Genomic DNA, 6000 nt, shown 5'->3' with positions numbered 1-6000 from the left:
AGCAACACCAGGGAGAGGCTGCATTAGGGCTGCTATGGCTGGGGGGCCTTAACATGAAGGTGGACAGAGAGGGCACGGTGCCTATACAGGGAGGCTTCTGTGACCTCCTAGGTTCTCAATTGCGTGGCCCCTTCCTTCTTCACTGGAGATTCAGACCTTGATTTGAGGCAGAGATCTGAATTCATCTGTCTGCTCCCTAGAGGCTCTCATGAGCAAGGATGGGACTTTCTTGCCCAGGACTACGCCCTCAGATCCGTACAGGGGAGTGGCTTTTCTGAGGGGCGGGAGGGGGGATGGAAGCAAGAGGGAGGAGCACTGCAATTTTTCTAGGAGGGCAGTTCCACAGATAAGTTCAAGGTGGGGGTCACTCTCATTCAATCTGCCTCCTTTAGGGTTCACGCCTGACATCCAGGAAGGGTCTGCTTTTCTTTCTTCTCCAAAAAGGGCTCACTCTGACAGACCGAAACCAAGACCCTTGGTTCCATGATACTTTCCAGGTCTAAGGCGCCCTGGCCCTGAGTATAGTGATAAAGACAGAACGGTGTAGGTAGTGCTTTTTTACACTCGATTCAGGGAACCCCCTGAAATACATCCAAGGGCCTCACCTAGACTCCTGAGCAGTCTGTGGAATTTTCCTGCAAGCATGAAGGAACGCAGCCCCCTAACCCCAAAACCTTCGCTTCCAGTGCCATTTCCAAAATGGAAGTTTGCTAATGTCACCTTCGCAGAAGCTTACTGGGGAGCCTGCAGGGGCCAAAAGGAATACAGTGGCTTTAAGGACGAATGAAATCAGGTGCGGGACACCTGAGTCCCACTGGTTCTCAAAGAGGGGTCCTTTTGTGCTCGCTCACAGTCCTTATGGAGAGAGCTGATCACTCCCTGGACTGCCTGTGCACTGAAACCCGAGTTCTAGTCTGCGTTCAAGATCCTCCGAGGTGAAGAGCTATAACTGGGGGAGGTCGGGCACAGCGCTCCATTTTCCACGTCTGCGCGTCAAGGGATGCTCGCCTGATCTTTGTTCTGCAAAGAGCCTTAGACCCTGTTCATCTCACCTGTCCCGGCGTTCATAAAAAGAAAACAACAGAGTCAAAGAAACACACCAAACGGCCCATCTACAACGACAGAATGCAGCACAGACAACCCTCAGCCTGAAGAAGCAAAGCTCTCCAGAGGAAAAACTGGAACTCTTCATATGAGGATCAAGAAGGCTTTCCAATGATGAGGTGGTATATTTCCACCTACGTACAGAAGTAGCAGGCACCCCTACAACTACTCTGTCAGATAAGAAGACCTTTCCCATCACTTGTCCATAATCCCTGGGGACTGGGGGCTTTTATTCTTCTTTCCCCTTTTGTCCTGACTACAGGCCCCGTCTCTCTTCCCCACCTCATTCCAAGTAGCACCCATATGAGCAGTGAATACTTCCTGAGGGAGAGGTAGCGAGGGGGGCCGTTATACTACCCATGTTCTATAGATGAACGCTGCCTTTAAGTGTGAGCTCTAAATCCACTCACCTATCTAAGGTGTGTGTGTGCGCGCGTGCGCACATGTGCGCCTATGTGTGTCTATATTTTAATCCCTGGTTCCCCTTTAAAACATACTTAGTCTTTTTAGAAGATTTTCATACATTACGCTTAATGAACAATATGGCAATTCTTCCAATGCTACCGTGGCTTTAGACATGGTAGAGAATGGAAAAGAATGTCTATGGAAATTATTCAAAATGATTCAATATTCCTGCAAAGCTTTCTGCGTGTATACAACACACATGGACATTTCTCTCCCAGGGTTCCTTAAGGACCTTAGTCCTCGAGCACTGTCCTTATGCCTTCATGATCAGATGGGACAGGATCCCAACTAATACCCTCTGTGACCAAGTAAGTAACCCCAGGAGAAAGACAAGGACCACTTCCAGCTGAAAATAACTGGGGGCTTTGCAGCTTCCTCATTTGGGGGGACCAAGTACATGGAGTTTATTGTGATTTCCTCTTCGGGAATTTTTACCTTAAACCACTGCTACCTCTCCTCCTCCCACCTCACCCCACCACCCTCTGGGAGAACAGCTTCTGGAATTGCTCTGTCTTCTGAATGGGGTTGAACTAAAAACCTCCACTGCCTGTGACCCTCCTGACAGTAGTCTCTGGGCATTAGTAATGGCCAGGTTTGTCCCGTGCTCACACATCCAATGGCAGTGAGAGGAGTCTTGACAGCCCTCCCTTTTGAGGGTTGAACAGTGCCCACTTTGTTTTTGGAGTGTTATTTGGCTCCTGTGCACCCTATTTATAGCACCTAAATCTATTGTCAACCAGAGTCCCTGGCCTCAGACTAAAGGCTAGCCCTTTGTGAAACCTCCGTCATAGGAGATAGCCAGCTACACCAGGTAGAGGCCGCTTTAGGGTGGCTAGTGCTGGGGGTACCTGAACAAGAAGGTGGGCTGTGGGGGTACGGCATCTGTGCAGGGAGTTTCTGAGACCTCCTGTGTTCAGGATTTTTAGTTCCCTTCCTTCTTCACTGGGGATTCAGACTTTGACTGGGGGGCAGGGCAAATAATTTCTCTCTCTGATTCCTCAGGCACTCACAAGCAAGGATAGGGCTTTTTGCCTATGCTAAGGCTTTAATTCCTTACAGGGGTTCTCGGGGGGAGGTTGCCTGAAATTATTCTGGGAGGGCAATTCCCAATTGTCTTTCTTTCCAGAATGGGCCCACTCTCCTTGACCAGGAACCTTGGGTTCATATGAATTTCCAGGTCTAAATTGCCCCTGGGCCTCGAGTCTAATGTTAGGGACAGGACAGTGTCATTAGCAGTATTCTAACTCAGGTTTGATGAGCCACCCTGAAATACATCCAAGGTCCTTACCTGGACTCCTGAGCCGGCCAGGGAATTTTCCCTTCAAGAGGGAGGAACGCAGATTGCCAAAGCCAAAGCCTTCACTTCCAGGGTTCCTGCCAAAATCAAAGTCTGGTAACTTTACTTCCCCAGAAGCTTATTGGGGAGTTGGTAGGAGCCAAAAAGGACACTGTGGCTTCTAGAAGGGGTGACATCAGGGCCAGGAGCTTGACTCCCAATGGTTTTCAGAGGGTGGTCCTTTAGTGCTCATTCACATTCCTCACTGAGAGACCTCATCATAACATAGACTACCTGTCCACAGAAACCAAAGTTCCAGGCTCAGTTCAAGATTCTCTCAGGTGCCAAGGTCTAACCTGAGGAAGTTGCGTGTAGAGCTCCATTTTCCCCGTCTGGGGGTCAAAGGAGTGCCTGCTTGATCTGTGGTCTGCAAAGAGCCTCTACTGGGCCTACCTCATGACTCGTTGGCCTACTGCACCACTCAAACATAATCACTCTGGATCTGCCTGCCTTCTAAGGGCTCACGGTCCACTCTTGTCTGCACTCAGTGACTGCACCCCTTCCTCTGCTGGACTGGGGCCCCCTGCTTTAGCCCCAAATCCTCTCTTCCATGGAAAAAATAAGTAGGTAATGGTTTGTAGTAACTCATTCTCCAGAAATCTATTGTAAGTCAATGAAAGCCCATGGTTTACACAACAGAACTGGCCAGTTGTGTTCTCCAGACCAGAATCTGCAGGGAAGAAAAGGATTGCTAGACGTTTCTTCCTCAGTACAGTTGGGTTGGTTCACACCAATAGCTAGGTTAGCAGACTGTCTAAGATTCAGACACCGACCCACCATTTCTACACCTTCCCTTCACATATCCCAATGAAAGGATTTGCTTTCCATAACCCCCAAATTAGGGAGAATTCACAGTAAATAATTATATCAGGTGGGAATTCTATGGGAGGACAAAAAAAATTCTGACACAAAGTCTACTTGGGTTTACAGTAACCCTATAGGGCATGGCAGAACTGATCGATTTAGTTTCTGAGAATATTAATCTTTATGATAGGAGAAGGCCTCAAAAATCTCCCACCAAGCACTGGTGGTTTAGAACTGACTTTGTGATTAAAAGTCCAGTGTGTAACCAACTTTTCCACCAGGGCTCATTGTACTTGGAGGAGTGGAATACTTTTAGAGTGGTGCCTGAGAAGAGAATAGAATTCAACCAGTGAACCAGTCCAGCCCTGTCACTTCCCACACGTTTTAGCCTGAGAATATTGTAGGTCCTTCCACTGCCAAGTGAGTGTGCTAAGCTCTGTCTTACAAGACTTTGAGAATACACTCCTATGTGCAGGATGTAAAGCACTTGGCCAAATGACTGAAAATACTGGGTCTTGAATGGATGGCATTAATTGCTATGGTCATTTTGACACAGAAAATACCACCTTGCTCTCTGGAATATGTACAAGGAGCTTTCAAAACCTTTCTGGGGAAATTCCATTATGCTTTCCTTTTGCTTAATATTTCTATCTTCAATTCTCCAAATTTAATAGGGTACATAAGCACTTCATTATAGAAATGTTTTATACAACTAATAACTTAGGAATTATTTTTAATATAGAGATTCTCACCACTCAAACATAACTACTCTTAATACTTTAATTCCCCATTCTCATTAACTTTTTGAAATCCATATATATATATATATATATATATATACACATACATCGAATTGATGCCGCTCATATCAACGATATAGGATAGAGTAGTTTCCACAACAGTGTCTGTATATAAGAGTAGAAAGTTGGGTCTTTCTCCCATGGAAAGGTTGGTGGTTTTAAACTGACCACCTGGTAAAATGTGTAATCACACCACCACCACTCCACCCAACATGCAATCACTCCAACACCAGGGAGATTATACATATGCTTGTCTTTCAATGTGTGAATCTCTATGACAAAATACATCCCATAGCCAAAGATTATCCTTGGCCAAAAAATCTGACAGAAATATCTCCATTATAGCACCTGGTTGACTTTGGTTACACAGGGATGTGAGATGGGACACAGCAGCAACAGAAATTAGCTCCCAGGACAGGAGGAGGGCTGTCAGAGAAGAAAACCATCCAACAACAGCAACAAATCCACCTTGATCTACTCCTCCTCTTCACCAGCTAGATTCAAGGGTACAAGAATTTTGTCAAAGTGTGTACTACCACCTTTCCCAGGGGCCCTTTTATTCTAATAATCTCTGTTTAGATTCATTTTACCCTCACTAAAAAGTTGGTACTCCCAGAGACCGCAAGTTTTATTCAAGATAGCTGAATTAAAATATTTGGTTTTAATGAAGGAGGCTGTGGCTCTCCTCTCTGAGCCCAATAAATTGAGTCCTAGGCTAGGAGATGCCAGGCATCACACCTCAGAATAGTACGTTAGTCCTCAAAAACTCCCTCTAGACATTATGTGCAGAACACTTAGTTTGTGTACTGAGACAAGAACACAGATCACTTTCCACCCATGCCTCAGATGGCAATTTCTTTCTGGTCAATCTCAGATCTCAGTGTAACACATTAAAGCACTTTTGCCAATGCAGGATCTTACCTCTCAACTCTAAAACCCACAAATAGAGGACATGCCATCTATTCAACTAGGTTCACGGCCTCATCTAGACCATCTCACTGCTGACTTTATGATTCTATGCCACCAAAGGACTTGCACCTTCCAGGGTTCCAAATGGTATTGCTTCAGAAAATGTACACTGGAGTTCTCTCCTATAGAATAGCCCCTTCACAACTATAGCTTTTACTTTTCCCTTTAGGTTACAATGGATAGGACCATCTCCTTGCATGACTGTACTGCCTGGCCTCTTAACGAACTGGGCCTCAATTGAAAAAAGTCAAAGAGTCACAAGTTTGGAGGGGCTGTGGTGGGATAGGAACTCTCATCAACTGCCGGTGAACCTGTATGTATGTACACCCACTGTGGAAATCAATTTGGCGATATCTAAAACAACATACTGGCATGTACCAGGGAACCAATATCTAAAAGAGTTTATCTTAAATCAAGCTACCATATGACCTAGCAATTCCCCTAATGGGTATATACCCAGAAAAGGCAAAAAACAAAACATGGTCAAACATCTGTGCTGCAATGTTCATTGCAGCACAGTTC

This window comes from Tenrec ecaudatus, chromosome X (assembly GCF_050624435.1).
Source record: "Tenrec ecaudatus isolate mTenEca1 chromosome X, mTenEca1.hap1, whole genome shotgun sequence".
NCBI classification, from domain to species: domain Eukaryota; kingdom Metazoa; phylum Chordata; class Mammalia; order Afrosoricida; family Tenrecidae; genus Tenrec; species Tenrec ecaudatus.
Note: the sequence above shows the minus strand (reverse complement) of the source record.